At 41.4% G+C, this 27,159-nt stretch overlaps 1 long non-coding RNA gene across 1 annotated transcript; it reads right to left on the minus strand.

Moving 5' to 3' along the window:
* Nucleotides 1–24,262: 24,262 nt before the first annotated feature.
* On the minus strand, nucleotides 24,263–26,881 carry LOC117558471. Its single transcript, XR_004570839.1, has 3 exons — nucleotides 25,792–26,881; nucleotides 24,703–24,723; nucleotides 24,263–24,299 (listed from the first exon to the last, which is right to left on the minus strand). It is a non-coding gene; the product is annotated as an uncharacterized LOC117558471 (long non-coding RNA).
* Between the last annotated feature and the right edge of the window lie 278 nt (nucleotides 26,882–27,159).

The following is a 27,159-nucleotide window of genomic DNA, read 5'->3' on the forward strand; positions in this document are numbered from 1 at the left end:
TTATTTCAGAAGTTGTTATACTGTAAAGAAGAATTAAATGAATAGAAACTAATGATTGCAATATGAAATGTATGTTTTTGATAGTAAACTGGCTTAAGAATGAACATCTTTTATCGATGTATGTTTCATGTTTTAGTAGTTTTGAATGGTTTTGAATACACTAGAGTCCTATAACATCTTTGGGTTAAAGGTGAGTTAATCTACAGCAGAGCGATGTGGGTTATAGTCAAATCTTCTTACACTACATTATACATTGTAGTGTATTAGCTTTTGAAATATTCTGGTTGCATTCCAGCATGGCTTGAAAGATTCATGTTGTGTTTACGATGGAGTTAGCAGGCTTCTGGCCCCTGGGTTCAAAGAACCTTCCTGAAACAAAGGAAGATGGAGAATGACCTGACCCGGCTCTGTAGTGTGAAATCACTCCCAGGTCACATGTGTTTTTGTTCATCCTCTTCACCTTGAGGTTTTAGAAGATGGAGCAGATAGCACGCAATGGTGCAACAGACCTACTTAAGGCCACCTCACCGGGCCAGATGCAGTCTTTCATCTTTTTTTAGAAGCACTGTTGCGGTAACGATGATTTCTACACTGACAGAAAGCCTGTGTATGATCACAGCATGCTGTTGCTCGGGGACCGAACAGGCATGCGGTTTATTATTCTGAATCTGGAGAATATTTCATGGAAATATTCTCTGCTAGTCATGGGGTTAAAACCTTTCACGCTATTATTGACAACTTCTCAACACAAGCCAAGTAACCCTCCAGCTCGAGTCCGCCTGTCTTTTCACAGTTAGGCCCATGTGTGCTTATTACAAAATAATAATTGTACGATTTATCACATTGGTGGAATGGTGAAATACTCTGGATATATAAAGCTGATAGGGTCAGTAGTTGAAAGTAGACAGTGTAACTCCCCATCGAGATCAAATGAGTGCCATTATGTTCTGAATCTACTCAAGTTTTGCGTGATAAGAGAAGCGCAGTGAGGCTCTCCAGACCAGCTCTGCTGTCCCTGCACAGATAAATGGCTTCCTCTTTTGAAAGGTCTCCTCCTCATTTGGATAAGCAGCATAATCAGCAAAACACTTGATAAACTATTCCTTCATTAATGTTTAAAGTAAGGGCATTTTTGTTTGCACCCCAAGTCAATTTGGACATAGTCCATGTTCTGTTGAATCTTTGAAGAGTGGAAGCTACATTGTACACAAACAAATGGGTTTAGAAAGATGTCAGTCCATCCAATTATTTTGACCTGACATAAACAACATAAAACAGGGATAGTGTAAGTATTAGAATTGTACAAATCTTGCTTCAAACAAGTGTTTTGCGTCAGAAATAGAAAGAAACATTACAGCTGCAGATTCTCATTTTTTAAATAAGACAAGCTTTTTGGGGTTTCATTGACATAGCTTTCAAGTCTCACAAAAAACAGACCAAAACAGCAAGTACAAATTCAAAGTGAAGACAAAACTAAATAATGTCTATCAAAAGCAGATGGCAGAGGAATGTCTTGATTAAATACTAAAAAAGACTACCAAATATAGAGACCTCTGCTCTTCACATTGATGCAATTTACATGAGATATTCAGGAACCTTCTTGTGTTTTAACAATTTATAAATTCCTGAAAAGGACTCGTATTGCTCTCATTTAATTTGTACATGTGTCTTTTGTTTGGATGTGGTCATTCAACAAAAGCAATGCCCTGAAGCTTATTCTTTTCACTTATTTTTCCCGGAACATTTAACAACAGAAAAACAACAACATTTAAAATATTTAATTTAGTCAAATGTTTCCATTGCTCCAACTGTAAGCTGATGTCAAATTAAAAGCACCTAACCTGAGATCCCCTGCTGTTTTCAATTAAACCCTATTATCCAATCAAGCTGAAATACAATACAACAACGGCTATACTTAATCAAATCAAATCAATTTGATTTATGCAACACATTTAAAAGCGATTTTTGGTCGAGCCAAAGTGCTGTACATGTAATAAAAACACATTACTACAATCACAATAAAAGACAATAATTTAAAACAGAAATATAAAAAACAAAAACACAGGGAATAGTCAGGTGTCATGCTCCGCTCTGACTAGAAGGCCAGAGAGAAGAAGTGTGTCTTTAGTGAGGATTTAAAAACCCCTAGTGTCTGGGCCGACCTCACATGGAGGGGCAGAGTGTTCCAGAGCCTGGGGCCAGCCGCTGCGAAGGCTCGGTGACCTCGGGTTTTGAGCCTGGTCTTGGGAACTATCAGCAACAGCTGGTCAGCAGACCTTAAAGCTCTGGCTGGGGTGTAGCGATGGAGGAGTTTGGCTATATAGGCAGGAGCCAGCCCATGTAGGGCTTTGAAAACAAATAAAAGGATTTTAAAATCAATTCGGAACCGATCTGGAAGCCATTGCAATGAGGCCAGAATTGGGGTGATGTGGTCACGCTTTTTGTGGCCAGTCAGAAGACATGCAGCTGCGTTTTGGACTAGCTGCAGGCGTTTAATTGAGGCCTGGTCCATACCCACATACAGAGTGTTGCAATAATCCAGTCTCGACGTAACAAAGGCATTAATAACCCTTTCTAGGTCTTTAAAAGATAAATACGACTTGGTTTTGGCCAATAGTCTTATTTTAAAAAAGCAGGATTTGACTACGGTGCTGACCTGCTTGTCGAATTTAAAAGTGCTAGTGAAGGTCACTCCAAGGTTCATGACAGAGGGGAGGATGTTTTCATTGAGAGAGCCCAGAATATCAACCGGAGAGGCTGGAGGTTGGGGTCCAAAAAAGATTACCTCAGTCTTGCTCTTGTTGAGGTTAGGGAAATGTTGGCTCAGCCAGGATTGTATCTCTATCAAGCAGTCCATCAACTGCTGTAGTGAGTGTTTGACATTTGCTTTGAGAGGCAGATGGATCTGTACATCGTCGGCGTAGCAGTGGAAGGAATATTGTGTTTAGTGAGAATTGAACCTAGGGGCAGTATGTAGAGTAAAAAGAGGATGGGGCCCAGGATAGAGCCTTGGGGAACCCCACAGGTAAGAGGGGCTTTAGCAGAGGAGAAGGCACCTAGCTGCACTGAGAAGCTACGGTCTGTCAGGTAGGACCTGAAACCATGCAAGGGTAGAGCCTGTGATGCCTGCGGACTATTCAAGCTGTGACAACAGGATGCTATGGTCCACAGTGTCAAAGGCAACTCTAACAGCACCAGGACAAATATGTGCCGACCCATTTGAGTTATATTTCTAAAGAAGAAATGATTTTATCCAGTTATAAAACACTCTTCTTTATTCTTTAATCTAACACTTTACATTTAAAAAAAAATGTATTTCTGAACAGTTATATATATTTCCATTGCCGTTCACTCTTTTAACTGGAGTTTATCACACATTTTTATATATATTTATATTTTGTCATATTAAATAACTTCTGTGTTGAGGACATGTGAGTGCACAGGCCGAAGCAAGTAAACAAATTGTTCATGAACGAATGAATGAGGTCAGTGGTACTTATTATGTGACTGTTTGTTTCTGTTTTTATGTCACTTGTTCTTCCCTCATTCAGGAAGTGAGCCTGCAGAGTGGTGGTGGGTCGTTAGTGAGATGAGGCTCACCTGTGCTGCTGTGCTGGTGACATTATGAACGCTTTTCTCGAACTCATGAGTCAGATTTAAGAAGGTGGACTGCATTGAAATACTCAAACTATCAACTTAAACACAACAGGACCTACATAATTTAACTTGGCTCTATAAAGAGTTATTATAAGGCCACTTTCATGTCTGATAAAAGCTTGTAGAAATTGAATGCTATCTATTTCCTCATACACATATATTATTGTCTTGGGTAACCTACCCTTAACAATGTCTGATTGACACACACAAGTAATCAAACTCAGATGATTCATTTGTAAAGCTTTTTCCTTAAACAATGTTGTGCATTTGCTCCCCTTTACAGTACGTCTCCATACTGCCTTCTGTATACACTGATGTGTACTGGTGAAATGGGCTTGACACTTTAAAATGCAACAGGCTCAAATACATTTGAGACGGGTTTGTGTTCCATTTCTGTCAGCCAAGTCAGCATCGTCATTTATTTTGTAAGGCAGCATTGTAAGTAGGGCTGCAGAAAAAGTGCAAATTAATTTGAACATGTTCTAATGTGTGATTAGTACATCATGGTTATAATTTCTTATTGGCCTCCAATTCATCCCTTATCGGCATGAGTTTTCTCCTGGTGCCCAAGTTTTCTACAAATCACAAAGAAATACACATCAGATGATCTGCATAATTTAAATATAAAAATAATGAAACTCAGTGTGTATATCCTGATGGAAATAATATAAATAATATTTCATAATTATCCAGCTAAGCTAAGTTAAGTTGGTAGGGTGACAGAGTATATATATATACTAGTATATACATTACAAGAGTGTACTGTAGTGATTTTGAATGAACTATAAACAATTTTGGAGTTAAGATGGTTCCAGTGAAAATGCAAATGAGGAAAGCATACTTATTTCCTTTCTTCTTCATTTGCTTTTAATCTGGACTGACGTTGTTGCACATCATATGAACCAGTCATAACACAGTTTTGGAAAAGGGCGTAGACTTAACAGTAACAGATTACATTTATGGACACAAAGGTCTAAAACTGAGCCCACCCCTGACTTTCAAAACTAAATGAAACATGAGTGCAGAGAAAAGTTCACAGAGAAGATGTGGGTCATGAACGAATGAATGCTAGGTCGTCCAGTTTGTGTGTACCGCAAAACATGAACTTTTTCCATGCATTTAGCATCACTCATTATGGGGAAGACTTGCCATCATACCTTTGTGTCGGACTTTCCCTTTCACTTGTCTTGGTACATAAATGGCGCCATAAATCAGCTCGGCATTGCACTGGCAACTTGCAAGCCATGTGAACTCTAAAATGTGACAAAAACGCCAGAAATAACCAAAGGTGTCTCCAAATTCAAGAAAAACAAGCATCTCACTCATATCTACTTTATTTCCCGACTATTTCACAATACATTTGGCTGTCAATGGATTGCACAATACTTGGCTTCAGAGAAAATCATTAAAGAATCCGAAACAACAAGCCAGATGACATTGGCTTTGTTTTGCTAAAAAACTGCAAGGGCTGTTGACTTTCCCATGCACGACAAGAGCATGACTGAAAAGATGAAATGTACAAAGACTGAGGATATGGAAAAAAACGCAAAAAAGCATTGTTCTTCTAATTCAAATTGTCTCGTTCCTGTCAGGCTACAGTGACATTGTCTTCACCATTTCACAGTTCAGCAGTTGTTACATGTCCTGTGACTTGATGAACATGGAGTATATCGTGTCATTACATATGCTGTTAGTGATTATTTAGGTATTGTCTTCTATAATTAGCCCCTCTCATGGATTCATTGCTGTGTCTCTTGAGTCTCTTGTCTCGTCACGCAGCTCCTGCATATTTTCTCAGCTGGCGAGCCGAGTGTCACTGTCACGTTCTCAGCCTGGGGTCTCTTCATCGTTAGACAGGAAGAGAAATGCGAGTGCTATGGGCAGCATCATTATTAATGAAAAGTGACATCATCGCGTGGTCTCCTTAACAGCAATCAGGCCTCTCTCTCTGCAACATTCAATGCAACCCAGATGTCCGTTTGATTAAAGGCTTAAAGGAGATTGGAGAGGGTGAGAGGCGGGGAGGCACAGCATAGGTCAACCCCTGAATTCTAAAACGAAGAGTTTTATACATTTCCCTTAAAATCATAACACATGGATGGATACCCCACCCCAACAACCCACCTCTTCTCTGATGGTTGTCACCTGGTTTCAAGCAGCAGCACTTGATAATCTGCATGAAGAATTCCTGCCTAATTGGACCTGATACTTAATGTGAGACATTACATACTTCCTACTCCTAATAGTTGTGGGAAATTCACACACTGACGTTTTCACATTGCTGGGAGCTAATTGGGAAGTGAAAGCAGGGATACTGGGATACTTTGAATGTTTTTACATCGTAGCGATGGGGCTCTTGCCTCTATAAGGATGGCAATGTTGGTTTGTCCGCTACTTTTTGTAGATTGAATATCCCATCAATTTAAGGATGGATCGCCTACTATTGTTGTACACATATTTATGTCCCTCAGGGGATGAAACATACTTCCATTTTTGATTATTTTCCATGTCCCATCTGGAGGTCAACATTTTTAATTATCCAGTGAAATATCTCAATCTACTCAATGGATTAGTATAATACTTTTTGATCTCTGCCCTGATTTTTCCTACGCCAGTATGAAGTTGACATTTGTGGTTGTGTGTAAAAAGTCTCAACAGGTTCTCATAATTGGTATTGATTATTTCCTTTACGCTAATCTTGATGTATAATAAATGCAGAATTCAGCAACTATTATATCATAAAAAAATGCACAGTCAGATACAAATTGCAACATAGGTCAGAAGTCAAATCCAATTGTGTACTGTCTCAAACTGCACTGCAATGAGAGGAGAAATGGAACATGATTTCGATCTTCCTAATTTCCTCTCAAAATAACATGTCAGCAGGTTGTCCGAATCATAAGATGAAGAGGCCTTAAAAGCCTCACAGTGACAGATGCAGTCATTTGGCAGCAACACCAGGGACTCGCCTCTCCGGCAAAAAATGATTTAGGTAAACTCGAGAAAACAAAAACATAAAAACACACCTGTCACAGGCCAGGATGAATTAAGTCTACCTCGTTTTTTCCCTTCTCTCCCCAACCAGCATTTGACCTGTGCTGCGCAGGCTGTTTGGACTCACTGCAACCTGAACTGCCACATAAAATGACTCACCTGACGCTGACTGGGCGTGACCGTCCTCCGCTCACATTTTCCCCCACCAATTTTTACGAGAGCAAAGCCGAAGTTGAAACCAAAGCACAAACCCACCCAGAGCTTCTTGGCCCACTTGTTTTCTTTAGCATATATGTTGCTGATGCAGGATGGATAGAGGGATGAAAAATGAGAATCAGTGCGTCACTTTATTTGCTTTCTTCCACACATGATGTTTATCATGTTACTATGGTGGCTCTGAGGGTTCTGTGACATGCTGTTTTCCATATGGGAGTCATTGGAAATCCCAAATATCACTAAGAGATGTATTTCTGTTTGGGTTTGACTGTATAGGTAGGTACCAAACAAACATGCTTTTTCTCTTGAAAACACTTTTCTGTGGGCCAAGTGTTATACAGGGGAAACCATCACTCACTGTATGTGCCTGTCAGGACTGCAATGATGATGTCTGTTGGTGTAAGCTTGACGGATGCCACACATGGAGTCGTGACGGTGGAGGGCCGCGAGACACCTTGAGCAAGTTACACGGAGAAAGGTGGTGCAGCAGGAGGTAAAAGATGACCTCAAGTGAAAACACTGAACAGGCTAAGAGGGTGTGTGAGGCCTGTCCTTCAACGTGTTTATTTTACCAATTAATTGTGTGTTTAGTTCTCTGCATGCAGTCGGACTTACTCAAGGGAAACATTTTAAAATGTTCCCCTTATTTTGGGAATTCCCCTTGTAATGAAATGTATATAATGCCATGGTCTAGAATATTTAATATCTTTCTAAAGATTTCAACATCAATAAGTTATTGAACAAAACGTTTATGAACTCATCGTTTGTTCTCTATGTTTATTTGTTGTTACAGTTACAATTACAGTTATGCATTTATTTTAATATAAAAAAGGTTGTTTCGGTGCAGGAGAGTAGATTCAGAAAGGAATCTTTCGGATCTGCCATGTTTTGTTTTTTTCAAATATGGTAAAATTATCCTTGTTGTCTTGATGAAGACCATATAACCCTAACTTTAACCCTAACCCTAACCCAATTTCTATGCATTTTAACATATCCTTAAAACCGGATTCAAACTTCATAGAAAAAATGCATCATGCGGTATTTTCAATCAGTTTACAGCGAAAAGTGAAAAGCTGTCCCTTGTAGCCCTGTCCCTCATGGAGGTTGTTAAAACTGTTAAAGTTGACTCAACTTTATGGTCATTTTGGAGGCTTAAGTTTAAGGTGATGTCACATTAAACTGCAATGTACTCACTGTAGCTCCTATTATCTTTTACAATCATATCAATGTGGATAATGCTAAACAGTTCAACAGCATCACAGTAATTATTTGGGGACTAAGTGTTTTTAGTTAAATATATGACAACGTTCTGGCAACCAGAAATGTCATCAGCAACAAGTTATTTTAAAATACACCAACTCACAGAAAAAGAGTCTGTTTTATGTGAAAGATATCTTACCAAAACCCTCCAAATGGGGTAAAACACAAATATTTAAAAGCGAAGAAGATTGCAAATTTAGCATGATAAATATTTGAACTGCTGCGGTGATTTTGAAAGGATAGCATCATTAAAAGCAGCTAAACACAATAAATAAATGTATCTCTGTGTAGACATCTTAAATATATCTTATCAGGGGAGACTTCGGCTTTCTAAACACAGCCAAATCTCTCTTTCCTCTGCGGCCGAAGAGACACGCAAAGCAGCCCTCTGGTCTCAGGATGTCTTTCCCCTGTTTGAAGTTTATCTAACTACCATATGTATTTGTTTTTCCCAGCAGAGTAAATGATGATTCTCTCTCTCCACTTATCATCTGCCCCCCCACCAGAGCGCATGTTATTTATTATGAAATGACACCTCACAGTCCGGAGAGCCTACTGGAGTGGGCATGATTCATGGAGGCAGACTATGAGACACAGGAAGACCATTTAAAATCCTATCAACATCATGTCACAGTTGGTGGACAACGAGTAGGAAACTGGATAGCCAGCAAAAAAAGTTTTATGTGCAAGCTTGTTTTACTAATGGGGAGTCCAGATAGAGATAATCCAACTGTGATCCCAAATGTAAAATGATTGCCTTTCACATAAATAATCTGAGAGTTACTATTAATGTGAAAGTGGTATCAATAGGATTTATTCGCTAATACGTGTTTCCTACATTTGTTTTGATTATTTGTAATGTCAAATAAATGACATGCTCTTGAACTGCATAATTGTTATACCTGGGTTCTTATCATTAATAGTCCCCATGCAAAATTAAAAGTGTGCGCCCATATGAACACTATTAATATATAATAGCACAGTAGAATATGTAAAATAGTACATGTTTAAGATGCTCAGGATGCTATTTCATCGTTAAAGTCTATACGTTTGAAAGATCATAATACTTTCCTAAAAAAATAAATAATGATTTAAAGCAGCTTGAAGAAAGTGCAAAGCCACGTTTATTTAAAAGAGTTTGTTGGTTTAAGTGTGTGTGTGTGTGTGTGTGTGTGTGTGTGTGTGTGTGTGTGTGTGTGTGTGTGTGTGTTGTGTGTGTGTGTGTGTGTGTGTGTGTGTGTGTGTGTGTGTGTGTGTGTGTGTGTGTGTGTGTGTGTGTTGTGTGTGTGTGTGTGTGTGTGAAGAAAAGACATTCCAAATTTGACTTTACTAAATAAAAGACTGAAACTTATGAATGGCCTTGGCAAACACACAGAAAATATCCTGACAGTTGCAGATGCTTGAGCTCAAGTGGCATCAGTCTGAGCTAAAAAACATTCAGCATGCAATGTTTATGAAACTAAATCCTTAAGAGCCCAGAAATTTCAGCTCAGTGATAAATTTCCTTTTGGATTGTTTCAATCTTCAAATGCACTAAGATACACATTCTGGCTGCTTTGAAGACTGAAGGTGGACACATGGCTTTCCCTTTCCTCCCTTCAATGTACTGATACATACCAGGTGTTATACTTTTCATGTTCTCAAGATAAAGGTTTCTTTCCTGGAAGAAAATAATGAAAAAAACGCACATATTGCCTGCTATAGGGAAAGCATCTTTTTTTCTTAAAATATATTGTGCTATCCTGTGGCAGAAATTCCTTCTCTCATTCATTCATTTATTTTTCTTAGAGGCAAAGGGGTTGTTGCATCCCATGTGGCCCTCAGATGTTTCTGTTATTCCCATTGTGCTAAGACAATTTATTGTAGCTTCATGACACAAAGGGAAGGCAAGAGGAATTCATTTTTCTCCCATTGGCGAAGGCCAATAGAGCAGTATACACAATAAAACAAAAATGGACACAAGAAACAATTTGATGCATAGATAATGAAGAAATTATATGAAGGAATACGTTTTTTTTTTACTGCCTGTCAGGTGGTGATTAAGAGTGTCTCCTTTAAAACTAAGGGGTGGTCAATATCATGCACTTCACAGAAAAATGCACGGAACATGTGGTGTGAAGTTCTGGTGTTGGCTGATGTGAATTCATCACAGTGATACAATCATAGTTGTCTTACTATTTTAGTATGAATGAAAAAACCGTAATTTCTCACTTGATTTCATGTCCCTGTACATCGGAGGGGGATTTACAAGGAGCTGCATTCTTCAAGTGAGGTTATAGTCATGGTTACCAGTTTATAAAGTTTACAAGACAGTCATATTAACTGGGTAAAAACCATAGGTCAAAACCAACCCAGTATGCTTCACACCCATATTCAGCAATAACAATGGCCCTACGTCATCAGACACAGATTAATTTATAGGTGGAATGGAAAAATATATTTTACTGAACCCAAATGATCCAGTACCAGATGTTAAAATATATACCAGCAGCATACACACTTTCTGTCAGCCCATATTGGTGCGTACATTCTAAAAAGAATGCGTCCTAAAGCTGCAGCGAGGAGAATTAATAACCCTGCACGATAACATAAGGGACTGTAAGAACAATGGATGTCAACACTCCTGTGAAGTCTGTGTCACTCTTTTTCAAAATCACATTTAAAGTTTTAATCAGATTATGCTTGTACAATACAGGCTTACCCAATGTGTGGTCTCTTGCCCTAAACCCCCACTCAAATCCTATTATTACCCATTTTAATTACAGGATAATACCTGTGGGATATTGTATCATTATTGTTGCTAATATTATTAATATACAACTGATTGACACTTGCATCACATGCTGTGTTTTTGAGATGCCATTTCACTCACGAGAGGACAAAAATGCAGACAGAGATTTGCTACTGTTAATACAGTAGATGTGTTTTTAAATGCAAATTACAGGCTGCCATTAAGTCCTTCACATTCCACACAAGCTTTTCCAGTCAAATGGCAGCAAACAGAGTTGATTATATTAGAACATCTATTCCTTGTAATTTCATGTCATGTGATTAAGTCTGTTCTGTCTGATTCTGTTACTAACAGTAATGTTATGTCAAGTGCAGTGCAGTGCGCTGATCTGTAAGACGAGCCACTGTAAATGCTTCCCAGTCAAGTCTTAATAGGCTTGAATGCTGTTATTTTATAGTGTATAGTGTAATATCAAACTGTTTCTAATTAGAGGGAGGTGAATGCAGGGAGAGGCTGGGAGGTCTCAGGAAACCGAGCCACCGTAGGTGTGAAAGATGAGGACAGATGTTGTGTTGTCTCTGATGGTGAGGTCACTTTGATGGCTTTGACCTCATAAGTGCGAGTCAGCAGGACTCTCGCAGCCAACAGGTCATAAATATATGCCTGGGATCGTGAGGCAGACATTACCAACATAGTGGTGCATGACCTAATGATCTGGCAAGCTAAGGACGTCGTAGTGTTTTGTGTTGGTGTGCCCCTACTACCATTCATTCAGCAAAATAATGAAAAAAAAAAAAAGATTACTCTACTGGCGTGAAAATAGTAGAGCTAATACTCACCAAAGATGGTTATAAGTTGTTCTAATAAAATGTAAAGAATACAATACAACAGTGAATGTTAATTGAAGAAAAGTTTGAAGAATATTTACATTTGCATGTTTTATTTAATGCTTATTACAGGTGTCATGTCAATAAGATGTCCTTGACCTAACACTTGCACAACAGCAGTGGAATTACAAATTGGCAAATTGAGCACTTAAGACTCATTATAAAAATGAGTGTTGGTCTGACCGTGACCCCTTAGTCTGTGCTCGATAAATTACCGAGAGTCATGAAGCAAGAGAGAGTGACACACTGCCAACTACAGGCAGGAATGCATATTAACAATATGGTCAACATTACACCCCACATCCATCACCTAGCCCTGTAGGATTTCGGGGGTCTGCTTTATGTGAGCTTTGTTCTCTTCCGAGCATGTTTGGGGACTTCAAGTCTGATGACGTCCACAACAGCCCTCAAGCTCTTCCCTGTTGTTTTGCAAAAAAATGACTGTATCAGTGGTACGTCCCCAAACAGGTCAGGCAATTCCAGTTGCGAAGCCCGCATGGAGGATTTATTAGAACCAGATGGGCTGTGCTCCCTTACAAGCTTGGCCGAGTCAAAAAACACTGGGCTGGCTTCTCCCAGGCCTGCTCTGGGGGAACAGAGAGCGGCTGGTCCACCCATTTCCTTTCCTTGCCCTTCCCAGGCATGTCAGAGAGGAGCCAAGCCAAAAAAAATCAGACCTGCAGTGGCTTTTGGACAGGCTAGGACTCGAACAGTGTGGTAATTACCGATGGCAAGAGGGAAGGTGTGCGGTAGAGAGGAGGGGGGCTGCCAGGCGAAATCATCCCAAAGGCTTTAAAAGAGCCACAAAGGAACTAAAAGAAAAATAAACAAACATATTGCTAAAAAACTTTTTTGTTTTTGACATTACCTTGACACTGACTTTCAAAGTGAGGTATCTAAGGTTGGGGTTCTTAATAATCTTTAATGGTGACGTGAGACACAAGACCGATTAGTTCCCTGCCAGGAATGAAGAAGACACTCCACAATCAGCATCAATGTATCTGTGAGTCCTATCTCCAACACAAGTCTCTCTAGACATCTCCCACCCAGCCTTAAAGTCCTTCAATTATTGCCAACAGCAATTTACACTTGTCCTTACGACTCGTTTACTTCTGTCCAACCACCTGTTTTTCATTGGCTAGACACACTTTTGGTATCCCTCCACATGTCTTAACTGAGGCAGCCGCTCTGCTCAAATGGCTTAAACCTGGCTGGCAGACATATACTCAAAGTGGTTTTTAAAAGGCCATATCTTGGTCTGTGCAGGAATCAAAAATAAATGACACCTATCTGCATGTACAGAACATGTACTCTGACCTATTACAATTCATGTAGGTATAGTATTCGTTACTTTAAAGCGTAATACAAACTGTGGACTTGACACGTCGGCTCAAGAAAGACAGTCAGAAAAACAAGACTTGGACTTGATTCTTTCTTTCTAGAGTAAGTTTGACAAACAATTATTGTTTTCGTGACTGTCTGAAATAAAGTTTCTTCCCTCAATTATAGCTTGTATTATATAACTTTTAATTAATAGCATTTATTTTTCATGTCTAAAATCATGATGTGGTGTTCTGGAGTCTACCGTATGTGTGCTTGAATCTGTGTCGAAAGACATTATCCCACATCGGACAAGATGTTTTTTGGTCAATAAAGAGCACATTCACTCTTTGAAGTCTTCCAGCTGTAAGCAGTGTAGTTTGTGTGTGTACAATTAATAAATGTTAGATTTAATGGAGCTGGACTTGGTTGTTCAGTTTGGTTTAATGGAGCTGGACTCAGCTATGGGACATCAAGGCTCAGTTCTTCCATATGTTTCTTTTGACATGTCTACATGAATCACAAACAATATGAGGTGTTGCAAAAGATGAATCTGCAGAATGATTCATTCTCTCCACTTTTGAGTGCAAAGCATTGCCAAACTTTATTTTCTCATTAAAGGCCTTGCCTATGATCCTTCACAGGGACCAGAAACGATTCTAAGATATTTCCAAACAGGTGGAGAAACTTATGAGCATGGGTGGATTTCCTGAGGAGAAGCATAAAATAAAGCAGAAAACTGGAAAAGTAGCACAGCCCTATTAGGAGGATCTGGCGTTTTCTCCTGTTTGTAGTAAAGCACTGGAATAATATAACATTTCACAATTTTGCTTTGGGTGGCCTTGCATATCCCCCCCAAGAAAGTATAAACAGCCGCTGTTCAGGGAATGCCCAAACATATTTTATTGCTTGAGGAGAAGTTTTTACTTGCAGCTGCCATATTTTGCCATGACAAGTACATATCTCAGAAGGATCATGTAGGAGAAATATTGGCTAGATGTACAGTTGATTTATTCCATGAGTTGCTCAACATGAGAGGGGCTTTTGTTGCTAGACACAGATTGAGGAAACAGGTAAGTATCAAGGCCAAACCCAGAAAAACAACCTGGTATCGAGCTACTGTTTCATGATGTCAAGGACAGAGGCATGTCTTCAGTTCAGTAGTTTGTGACCGACAGTTTGAGACATCCGGGACAGGGTGGATAATAAAATGACTGAAAACCTTGGAAGAAGAACATCTATCATTATTTATTTGTCAGAGGTTTTATTCAAGCACCAGATTGCCAGAGATTCGTATTTCCAGTAAGGCAAGTCGGTTCTATAAGACACAGATGAGATGAGAATTGTAGGATTTACATTACATTGCAATGCCCAGGAAGAGCCAGCAGAATAACATGCAGTAAAATGTAGCTGTTAGTAAATGATTTGCCTGTTAAATGCCACTCACTTGGAAGAACATCAGTCAACTAGTGATGGGGTCAAGTCAATAAATTATGAAAATGTGGCATTCATAGGTTACACAAATATTTAGATGTGGCATTTAAAAGTAATTATTTTTTAAAGTTAATTAAAGTCTTTGTCTCTTTATTAACATTACATGTTTTTCAAGATGTTTTGATCACTCACTGATGTCTGGGTTCAGTTCTTATAATTTGGAATACGTTGGAATCAGTTTGTACATTCTGCAGGTAAAGTACAAAGCGCAAAGTAAATGAAACACAATCATGATAACTGATGGCTAAGTAATGAATGGATTACTGAGTATAAATACTTACAAACTGGGCATAGTTTTAATGGCATTTCATTGTAGCATGATGTGTGGGTAGGGTGAATATACAGTAGGTCATGCATGGTGCAAAATGAGTGAAACCATTTTTATTTGGTGTGCTGTAGCTACTGCCAACTTTGCAAAAGACACCAACAAAACTGTTGCAAGAGCGTCTCCCTCTCTCCTGCAGGCCGGCTCGAGCACTCCTGTCAAAGCAACGGCGAGCTTCTTGATGTGGTCTGTCATTTCCTCTAAGCTGGCCTCACTACAGCATGGGGGTTCGAGGAGTGTGGGAAAAACCAGTGTGAAAGGGAATAGAGGAAGTGAGTATTTATCTCTGTTGGTGGGGCATGATTCCAACTTTGATCTGTCTGCAGACCAGCTCCTTGCGGGCAGCAGAAGCCATAAGGTCACTGCCTCTGCCAAAAAGACTCAAGTCTGATGCTTGGGAAGCACCTGTAGATAAAAGGCAAAACTGCTCATACATCCAGTAATGTAGCAGCAGGTGCAGTCATGTAGTTTGTCGCCCTTTGTTACACTTTAAATGATTGACAGGTCACCCCAAAACATAGATTATATCATGTTGTTCAAGTGTCATGACAACGTCCATACTTAATTCAAATAAAGAATAATTTATTATTGATTGCTCAACAGAAATCAAAGGAATTAAACAGACTTCATGATGACAGACTCTGTTCAATGCTAATGAATCGTGAAGTGTGTTTCATGGAGGAGATTTACAGTAAACGGTATGATATCATGGGGCTTGGTCTCCTTTGTAGCTATCCATCTTCAATCCATCTCCAAATCTTAGTCACTGAGCAAACAATACTTTATTTGCTCTTCTCATTCAGCCAGGAGTGGCTGATTAAAAGATCCATTTTCCATTTTCTGGAAAATGTTATATTTAATTCAAGCACATGCTGCATGTCAACACCTCCCCCGGTGTACAGAATTATATAATACAGTTGTATTCACATGACAATATGTCTTCAATTTGTAAGCAAGACCGCACTTAGCTCTGAATTTAAACTGGTTTTCCAACCGGCTGTCCCTCACCAGGAAGTGTATTTCCCAGTGTTCAATTGCATCTGATGTTTGGTAATCTTCTCCTCGTGCATGTATATCTATACTCAGGATTTCCATCTGCTTGGACATCCAGACTCTCATCACGTCTGTCTGTGTGCAAATGGGGGAAGTCGGTCAGTGAGAGTGCAAGTGGCACATGGTGAATGGTGGCCTGATTAGCTGCTCCTGTGTCTATCTGGTGCTGACAGTTCACACAGGCCTTTTTTCCACTGCCCCTGGGCGTATCAACACACTGTTTCCCTTCTCAGAGGGCTCTATCTCCAAGCCTCAAGGCTAAAAATGTGAAGGCACACTGTATAAAAAGCTCAAAACATAGATGTTAAAAGTAAATGCTTAAAAAAGTGAATTGGTTGATGAAAGTTTGTCAAAATCTTGTCATGATCTCTTTTCATGTAAATGTTGCATTGTCATATTTTGATATCCCAGTAAAAATAAAAACATTAAGGACTTGATCCTTTATAGCCCTAAAAGTCCCTGTTCTTTGAAATAACTCATGAGTATGTCAGTAGAGCAGTGTTTCTCAAAGTGGGGGGCGCGCCCCACCAGGGGGGCGCAGAGGCATGACAGGGGGCAAGAGACCAGGAGGTAAAATTGTTATGACAAAAAAAAAGAATTCATAATTTGAAAGATTATTGATTCGAAAATAATATGCTACAGTACAGCACAAGTACGTCTGGGTCTCTGTGTTTCATTCAAGCTCGGCTCTGTGTGTGTGTGTGAAACGAGCCATTTTGTGTGCATGCGCGCGCGCGAGAGAGAGCGCACCGGTACCGGAGATCGTTGTTGTTAGCTTCTGGTGCTAGCGAGCTACGCTAACGGGTATAAGGAGCTTTTTCAACAACAAGGTGGAGGAGAGTCCTAACTTTAGTCTAGGTTAACTCAGTGAGTCTCAAACTGTTTGGTCACGATTAATGTAAACAATTATTTCCAAGGCACACGTTTATATGATCATTATAGGTATAAAAATGAAAAACAGGTATGATTGAGTGATTTGTAAAATATCCATAAAGAAAAAGAAAATCTGCTTACAGTTCTGTTTGAAATGGGTGTTGAGAGATGTATCCATAGATCTCTTCATGTTGCTCTCAAAATGCACCAGATTGATGCATTTAACTTCAATATTTGTAAATGGGAAACCCTACATGTTTGAGCACCCTCTATGAAACGTCAAGCTACCCCACAGCACCCCCAAAAGAAAATCTCTGGCGCCGCCACTGAGCCTGCAACCCCGTTTTGAAGAAATGTGCTGTGCAAAACAGGCTCATTGTAGCCACTTGTGATAAGACACACTTTTTTGCCAAATATCAGCATTTTCTTTCTTTTCATTTTTTTGCACAGATTGCAAAGTGGCAAAGTATTATAATGTATTGTTCTAGCAAAGGGATTGCACAATTGTATTATGTATATATTTTTTTGAGCACACAGACTTATGGAGCATTTTTTTATTATCACTGTTCTAGCAAAGTGATTTTTTTGAAAGCAATGCTCACGTTCATATTGATGTATTTTAATACATTTTAACTTGGCCCATTACGTGACTATTTGTGTTGGGGGGGCCCGACTTTTTTGGAGTATTTTTAAATCTGGCAGAGCTGATGTTAATGAGTCCCTTCTAGTTATTAATTATTATTTGATAATAAGTGCAAAGGAATAGCTGATAGCTTAAACAGTGAGGTGGTGGGCTCAAGGCGAATGAACAATTTTATGATGATTTAAATGTCAAGTTATTCATAGCAACTCACATATTGTTTTTCTGATATTCACAAAATTTGCTACGCACATTACTCAAATAGTTGCGAACATATTTCCAATTGGCTTTCATTGTGCTAATCTATCTGTAAGTCGGCTATTAGGCTTATTGTTCAAATTTCTTTTATCTCATCTTTTACAAACTCTTCCTACAGTGAGGTCATAGACTCAAGGAGAACACAATATTTTTGGGGGATTTTCATGTGTTTACTAAATATTGTAGGCAATGTTTGAAAGGCCACAACTCTCTCACCGTTAGTTTGGTTGACTGGAAATTTTGATTTGGCACACATATCCAGCTGAATATGCTCTGCAAATAAAGGTTCAGGCAAGGCCCCGCCCATCTGGAAGTCGGCCATTTTGAATAATGTGTGATAATGCACGTTTCCTGTATTTTCAATGAACCTTTACTAACTCCTCCTAGAACGTACTTTGATTCAATTCAAATTGTTGATGTAATAACTACGGAGCCCCCCTGGTGACATTGGTGAGAAAAATATTAATACGTGGCCACGTATATTAATAATGCGTGGCCATGAGTTAATAATGCGTGGCCACGAATTAGTTATTATGTTCCCACGCATTAGTAATTTGTGGGAACACAATAATTATTACGCAATAGCTAAATCCAGATAGTCTATATAGAAACTGATGACTGAGTGACAACCATAGACAACACTAGCTAAACTCTGTACCGTAGGCTACGGCTATTATCGCGAAGCATGGATCATTTTGATTTTATTTTATTTTATTTTCATTTGGGTATGAATTATAATGATATTCTGCAATCCCTTGCAGTTAAGCACAGCATGGGCGCGGGAAGGGGGGGTGCTGAGGGCGCTGCAGCACCCCCTAGCGGCAGGCAGGGGGTGCTTGTCATTCAAGCTCGGCTCTGTGTGTGTGTGTGTGTGTGTGTGTGTGTGTGTGTGTGTGTGTGTGTGTGTGTGTGTGTGTGTGTGTGTGTGTGTGTGTGTGTGTGTGTGTGCGTGTGCGTGTGTGTGCGGAAATAGCGCATTTAGTGTGTGTGTGTGTGTGTGTGTGTGTGTGTGTGTGTGTGAGAGAGGGAGAGAGAGGGAGAGAGAGAGAGAGGGACCGGTGCCAGCAGCAGGGACCGTGTTGTTAGCATCTGGTTAGCTAGCTGCACTAACGGACATACGGAGCTGTTTGTTCCACAACAAGCTGGAAGAGAGCTCTCCTCTCAGACTGAGAGGCTCAGGTGAGCTAAAGGACTCTGAGTGTTTAGATAGTTAACTTTAGTCTAAGTTATCTCAGTGGGTCTCAAACGGTTTGGTCACAAATTATTCAAAAGATGATTTCCGCGGCACACTTTCATATGATCATTATCGTTATAAAAAAAATAAGAGAATAAAGGAAAAACAGTTATGAAATAGGCCTACTATATGGCAGTAAAACAAGAATACAGTTTGAAAGGGGAGTGATTTGTAAAATATCCATAAAGAAAAAGAACATCTGCTTACAGTTGTGTTTCATCTGGGTGTTGAGAGATGTATCCATAGATCTCTTAATGTTGCTCTTAAAGTGCACCAGATTGATGCTTTCAACTTCAATATTTAAAAAAAATCTTTCCGGGGGAGCATCCCCCCGGACCCCCCTAAAGGAGGTGAGGTCCGCTCCCCACTCGTAAATAAATAGCACTTTACCCCCTGCCTTGCCTATATGCCGTGAGCTGATTATCGAGCCTTCATTGTAAGAGTCGCGGGTGTACTGTGTATTTGCGTGTGGGGAGTGCTTTTGTGCGTGCTCTATAGTGCCCGTAATAGTGTTCACTGGAGTCCAGCACCTCAGCACCCCCACTCAAAATACCTTCCCGCGCCTCTGAAGCACAGTGTCATCCTTAGCAAAAGGCACTTGATTCGGCTGCTGAAAATGCACGGTTTGAAACGTAGTTGAGTAAAGTTAGAAAGATATTGGCAGATTCGGATTTCACGGATCAATAACTCATGAACAAAACGTTATTCAGACACAAATTACGTCTCCTAAGTACCGTGGTAAGGTTGACAATGAACTACAATCACATGTTGATAAAAAAAAGCCAATATGCGCCGTCCTCGCTCCGAGCTGGACACATTACACCAGGGGCGGCGCCAGGGGGGAGCTAGGGGGTGCTAAAGCACCCCCTAAGCACCCCCAAGAAATATGTGGGTTTTTTTTCCCCGAAAATTATTATTATTATTTTTATTAAATTAAATCAGAAAAATTATTGATTACATCAATGCAAATGTGAAACAAACAAATGTTTGACCAAAAACATAAAGCCAACACAGGTGATATGATTAGGCCAATGGCCAGCACCCATTATATTTTTGACCTACCCATAGGCTAAATTACTTTGTGACACTTGAGTGACTTCCTGTTAGCTGGAGCCCCACATTATTTGCTAACAGCAAAGTGACAAATGGATCGTTTTTTAGTCCTTAAACGTCCACATGTGCGACACTGAATCAAAACCAACTGAAAGTGAGAGGGATTCTGCACATAATAGGCCTCGTGAGTACAAGTAGCTTACTTCTGGGTCTCTGTGTTTCATTCAAGCTCTGCTCTGTGTGTGTGTGGCACGAGCCATTTTGTGTGCGTGCACGAGCGAGAGAGAGAGAGCTCGCGCACCGGTGGGTATCTACCGGAGATCGTTGTGGTTAGCATCTGGTGCTAGCTAGCCAAGCTAACGGATATAAGGAGCTTTTTCAACAACAAGGTGGAGGGAGAACTATCTCCTGTCAGACGGAGAGTCTCATATAACCTCAGCTCAGGCGAAGTAAAGGACTCTCAGTGTTTAGATAGTTAACTTTAGTCTAGTTATCTCAGTGGGTCTCAAACGGTTTGTTTTAAAAGGAGAGTGATTTGTAAAATATCTATAAAGAAATAGAAAATCTGTTTACAGTTCTGTTTCATATGTATGTTGAGAGATACAGTATATCCATAGATCTCTTCATTTTGCTCTCAAAGTGCACCAGATTGATGCTTTTAACTTCAATATTTAAAAAAAAATCTTCCCGGGGGAGCCCACTAGAGGAGGTGAGGTCCACACACCACTTGTAAAAATAGCACTTTACCACTGCTTACACCTATATGCCGTGAGCTGATTACCGAGCCTTCATTGTAACAGTCGCGGGTACACTGTGTGTGCGTGTGGGGAGTGTTGCAGTAGAAAATTCAACTGTAGCGCTGGTCCATTAATGGGAAACCCTTAATGTTTGAGCACCCTCTATGAAACGTCAAGCTACCCCACAGCACCCCCTAGAGAAAATCTTTGGCGCCGCCACTGCATTACACATTGGTTTCTATCTGCAGCCGGAGAAGAAGCGAGTGCTCAGGTCTGCAAAGTGCAAGTCCGAAAAAAGAGAATATAATAATATTCAATCACTTCACTATTCTACAGTATATTACTACCAAACTCATTGCACACATCAATAGTCTTCTGTTGCTCATACTACAGAGAGTTTGGAAGAATATGGTTTGGAATAATTTTGGTGAATATTTATACTGTATAATAGTAACGTTATTGAAGATGATGCCATATTTATTGAAGATTTTACACTATAAATATTCACAAAAATTATTCAAAAGCACATTCTTCCAAACTCTCTGTAGTATGAGCAACATGAGACTATTGATGTGTGTAGTGAGTTTGGTAGAAATATACTGTATAATAGTGAAGTGATCAGGGCCGCCCCTGGCCAACTTGGGGCCCCAAGCGACATTGTGAGATGAGGCCCCCCCCCCCCCCAACCGACAGGAGTGAACAAATTTTTTTTGGAAACAAAGTAGGCTACTTTGCAAATATAATTCCTGTTTATTATTATTATTAACACTTTTTTATGCAGTGAGGTAAATGGTTGTGCATGTGTGTCGTTCAGTATGTGTTTACAGGTGAATACGTCTGCATTTCCTGCCAAATACTAGCCTCAAAAATATTAAAATATAATTAATGCAAATAAACAACTTCTACTAATAATAATAATCATAATCAATTCAATAATATAAATACTATATTATTTTATTATAATATAGTTGTATAGTCAAGACAAAACATGCTTATGACATGCTCAAAAACTGATATTTCTTAAATCTGTATTCAAATGTAGTTCCCTCTGTCAGCAATGTATCAACAACTACACACACATTCCTATCAGTATTTCTCTGTGTTGTGGTTGACATGATGACTGCTAGGAGTTAAGGGGAGAGGCTGAGCATCACCATGAAATGTGCAAATTGACATTAAAATGAATATAAGGGGGAAAAATGCTCCATGTTTTTTAGGCTGTAAACTTGAACTGTTATGTAAGCCAACTAGACAGCCAGTTTATCACTCTTCCTCCTGTACATTAGCAGATAAAAGGCACCACATACTTGAATGAATGGTAAATAAAGAATGCTGGAAATAACTGCATCTCCATTAACCTGTATGCTCTGTAAGCGATGCAGGTTCTAGTCCAGGCTCTCGTCATCTCACGCCTAGACTACTGCAACTCCCTCCTGGCTGGTCTACCTGCATGTGCCATCCGACCTCTGCAGCTCACCCAGAATGCAGCGGCTCGTCTGGTCTTCAACCTTCCTAAATTTTCCCACACCACTCCGCTCCTCCGCTCCCTTCACTGGCTTCCGGTAACTGCTAGAATCCACTTCAAGACACTGGTACTTGCTTACCATGCTGTGAATGGATCTGGCCCTTCGTACATCCAGGACATGGTTAAACCGTACACCCCAGCGCGTGCACTACGCTCTGCATCAGCCAAACGACTCGCTGCACCCTCGCTGCGAGGGGGACCCAAGTTCCCATCAGCAAAAACACGTGGGTTTGCTATCCTGGCTCCAAGATGGTGGAATGAGCTCCCCATTGACATCAGGACAGCAGATAGCTTGCACATCTTCCGGCGCAAACTGAAAACTAATTTCTTTCAACTCCACTTCGAGCGATAGAATTATTAACAAAGCACTTATATACTAATAAAGGACTGGCTTATCTAAAGCCAGTTGAGTAGCACTTGAAATGTTTGGCTCTATGAAACCTGATGTACTTATATGATTCTGTTTTCTTCAAGGTTGTGTCTTCCTGGTCGAATATACTTATTGTAAGTCGCTTTGGATAAAAGCGGCAGCTAAATGCAATGTAATGTAATGTAATGCTCTGCAGAGACTGCCTTCTTCATGTCGTGAATTGCAGCTGATGTTTTAATATGGCAATTGGCAATTTGACTTATACAACATTCGCAAGTTGTACATTTGACAATAACCCACCTTCGAGTGATGCTCTAGTTTCTTCAAGTTTTGTTTTTTTCCCCTCTTGCTTGCGCCGGACTGAAACTGTCTTTTCACCGACATCTCTTCACCTGCACTAGTGGCCGTATCAAAGCCGTGATTGGTCAGATGTCGATTCATTGCAACGGTGTCGGGTTACAGACGTGCTCCCCTTGTCACCTCTCACTCTCGCGTGTCAGCCGGGGGTGCGCGGAGAACTGAGCAGAGAACTGCGAACAGCAGCTGAGGCCCTCTGGGTGGGGCCCCCTGCGCAAGGCGGGGCCCCATGCAGCCTGCGTGATTGGCCTGTAGGGAGTGGCGGCCCTGGAAGTGATTAAATATTATTGTATTCTCTTTTTTCGGAGTTGCATTTTGCAGACGGTCCCTGAGCACTCGTTTCTTCTCCGGCTGCAGATAGAGACCAATGTAATGTCTCCAGTTTGGAGGACAGCACGTATTGGCTTTTTTTGATCAAAATGTGATTGTAGTTTGTTGTCAACCTTACCACGGTACTTAGGAGACGTAATTTGTGTCTGAACAACGTTTTGTTCATGAGTTATTGATCCGTGAAATCTGAATCTGAATCGTTCCAACTTTACTCGACTTGTTGTCACTCAGTCATCAGTTTCTATAGACTATCTGGATTTAGTTATTGCGTAATAATGATTGTGTTCCCACAAATTACTAATGCGTGGGAACATAACTAATTCGTGGCCACGCATTATTAATTCGTGGCCACGCATTATTAACTCGTGGCCACGCATTAATATTTTTTGCACCAATACAGGGGCGGTTTTAGGGGGGGCCAGTGCCCCCTAACACTGCCCTCTGACCCCACTGTGGCCCCCCTGACAATGAAACGTTTTTTTTTTTTTTTAAATGTATATTGTCTGGTACTGGGTTTGCCAAAAACCGCAATATTTTGTTGCTGTAATGTGAGATTGTGCAGACACCCTTATGTAAAGTAGAGATGTAACTGTTCATTGCCTTTATTTTTATATAAATATGGTGTTAGTGCAAACATTGCACTATAACTTAAGCTGAAGCTAACAGTAATAACTATAAGTTCAATCAGGAGAGACGTGATGTATGGAATACATATTTATTATCGGTCACATTATATAAATGAAACATAATGATGACAGTTTATAACAAGTGAATGAAATGGTGTTTTGGCGATTAGGCCCCGGTTTTGTAGGATATCAATCGGGAAGGGAAGAACCGTTTCCGATGAACCCCCCTGGGTCTAGACACTGGTGGTGGTGATAAGTAATTAGGTCCGGTTGGAAGGGAGAAGGTTAAGCTTGGTCCTGAGTTGAAAGCAGGAGGCGAAGGGGTGGAGGAGGGTTGCGCGTTGACACCTGGAAGACAGCTGATAGGAAAGGGGAGAGCATATATAGAGGGATTAACAGGTGCGATGATTAGGCTTGTAAATGGAGGGGAGTGATAGGTTAGCTGAGGAGTGGCGCTCCCTGTCATTTAGATGCAGGGAGCGAGTATTGCCATGACGTGCAATACGGAGTGATAGGTCTTCCTGTCTGAACTTGCGCTAAGCTTCATTTCAATCAGGAGAGACGTGATGTATGGAATACATATTTATTATCGGTCACATTATATAAATGAAACATAATGATGACAGTTTATAACAAGTGAATGAAATGGTGTTTTGGCGATTAGGCCCCGGTTTTGTAGGATATCAATCGGGAAGGGAAGAACCGTTTCCGATGAACCCCCAAAAGAATGAAGTATGAAGTACTGAACGTGAAGAATCTTACCTTGTGGGATGCAGTGGAAATCTATGGATGGAAATGAGAGGTTAATACATGTGAGAATTTAAACATCTGATGCCTCCCGGGCATCCTTCCTGGACGTACAGGGCATCCCGGACGTACGGGGCATCCCGGATGGGGCATCCTGGACGTACAGGGCGTCCCGGACGTACGGGGCATCCTGGATATACAGGGCGTCCCGGACGTACGGGGCATCCCGGACGCACCGAGCGACCCGACGTGCGGGGCGCCCGGAACTTGCAGGGCTTCCCGAACGTGCGGGGCAACCTGACTTTAGCAGGGACACATTATACGGACCGGAGGTTAACGACCCGGACATACAGGGCTTCCCGGACGTACGGGGCATCCTGGACGTACAGGGCGTCCCGGACATACGGGGCATCCTGGACATACAGGGCGTCCCGGATGTACGGGGCATCCCGGACGCACCGAGCGACCCGACGTGCGGGGCGCCCGGAACGTGCAGGGCTTCCCGAACGTGCGGGGCAACCTGACTTTAGCAGGGACACATTGTACGGACCGGAGGTTAACGACCCAGACATACGGGGCTTCCCGGACGTACGGGGCATCCTGGACGTATAGGGCATCCCGGACATACGGGGCATCCTGGACATACAGGGCATCCTGGACATACAGGGCATCCTGGATGTACAGGGCATCCCGGACGTACGGGGCATCCTGGACATACAGGGCATCCTGGACATACAGGGCATCCTGGATGTACAGGGCATCCCGGACGTACGGGGCATCCCGGACGTACGGGGCATCCCGGACGTACGGGGCATCCTGGACATACAGGGCATCCTGGACATACAGGGCGTCCCGGACGTACGGAGCATCCCGGGCGAACGGGGCATCCCGGAAGCACCGGGCGACCCGACGTGCGGGGCGCCCGGAACGGGCAGGGCTTCCCGAACGTGCAGGGCAACCTGCCTTAGCAGAGACACATTTATACAGACCCGAAGGTTTTACAACCTGGACATACAGGGTTAGATATGCAGGAATAAACATGAGCCGCGGGGCGACATGTGTGCTGACATGCTAGGAACCACCACCAGTTATATGCATACGTACCAATTTAAGGTTGGAGAGACCTTTGGATAGCCAGCACGGCATTGAGGTCAGGGCGAATGTAGGATGAGAAAGCGGAGGAGGACCACCGTCCGAGTTGTTGCAGGGATGAGGATGAGACACCTTGATTAGCAGCGGAAGTAGCTGCACCTATTCTAAAGGAAGGCCCCGTGTATAGAAGGGGTGATAACCCGGATTTAATGAGGACTTGTTTTAAATAGATATTGAACTGTTGTTGAGTTAAAGGAAAATTCCCTGAGATAAGGAATAATGGTGAGAGAGGATTAGAGGTAGGTCTAAGCTGTAGGAATTTGATCATGGATTTATAAGGGCAGAACTGGGAGTCGATGAGGGCGGCGATGACGGAGCAGCGCCGCCACATTTGGAGTGTTTAAGATATAAGCTAAAGTGGCTAGCGTGAAAGGATATGTCAGAAAAGCTGATGTCTCGATTGGAATCGAATGTAAGGGAAGCTGTGGTAAATTCACCTGGTCTGAGAAAGGCATAAAAAGCTAGGAGAAATAGAGCGTCGAGTAGCGCATCGATATAAGGGGAGAATAACCCACTTCTAAGTTTGGAGAGCATGAGGCGTAAAGTGGAGAGTGTAATAGGGCGTCTCCGGTCTAAGACGGGGGGAAAAGTTTTAATGAGACCTTTGAGGATGAGTTTGACTGACTGGTTTGCAAACAGGCTGGGAAAGCCGGGATCGGAACAGCGAACGTTAAACTGCACTCCTGCTAAGAGGCCCCGGATGCTTTTTAGATTGACTTCTTTTCTGAGGGACGCTAGTGTTAGATCCAGCGAGTGTGATAATAAATGTGTAGCAATAGTGGAAATCTGAGTGTGCCACTATGCGGATGATCTCATGCAGATGTCCCCCCCAAAACGGAGGATGTGCGGTGCACGTCCTTAAGTCGGGGAAAACGCGGTCGTCGTGAGGCCGGCGGATGCCACGTCCAGGAAACGGGAGATGATGGCGTGCCGAAGAATATCCGCATGCAAAGTACGGTTGCCCGATGAGGAAGAGCAACTGTCGTTGAAGACGTTTATGTGGATGCACGCAGTTTGGTTAGAGGAACGTTAATACCATGAGCTTGATGTGATGCCTAGGAACTCCAGGTGTGTGACTAGGCCTATAGTTCCTCATGATTAGGAACGCTGTGCTCCTGGAGGATTCTCTTCTTCTTTCTTCTTCTCTTTTCCCAGTTGAGCGGAGTTATAGGTTAGTAATGTTGTATTTGAACACTAGATGCGTAAAGGCAACGCATGAGGAGATCTCCCTGAGCAGTGGGTGATTTGAACTGGGGAGAGACAGCTATTAATATTATTTACCCGAATAGCCGGTGCACACGTAGTTTCTCCTTACTTGAC

The sequence above is a fragment of the Gymnodraco acuticeps genome, unplaced genomic scaffold (genome assembly GCF_902827175.1).
Source record: "Gymnodraco acuticeps unplaced genomic scaffold, fGymAcu1.1, whole genome shotgun sequence".
In the NCBI taxonomy this organism is placed as follows: domain Eukaryota; kingdom Metazoa; phylum Chordata; class Actinopteri; order Perciformes; family Bathydraconidae; genus Gymnodraco; species Gymnodraco acuticeps.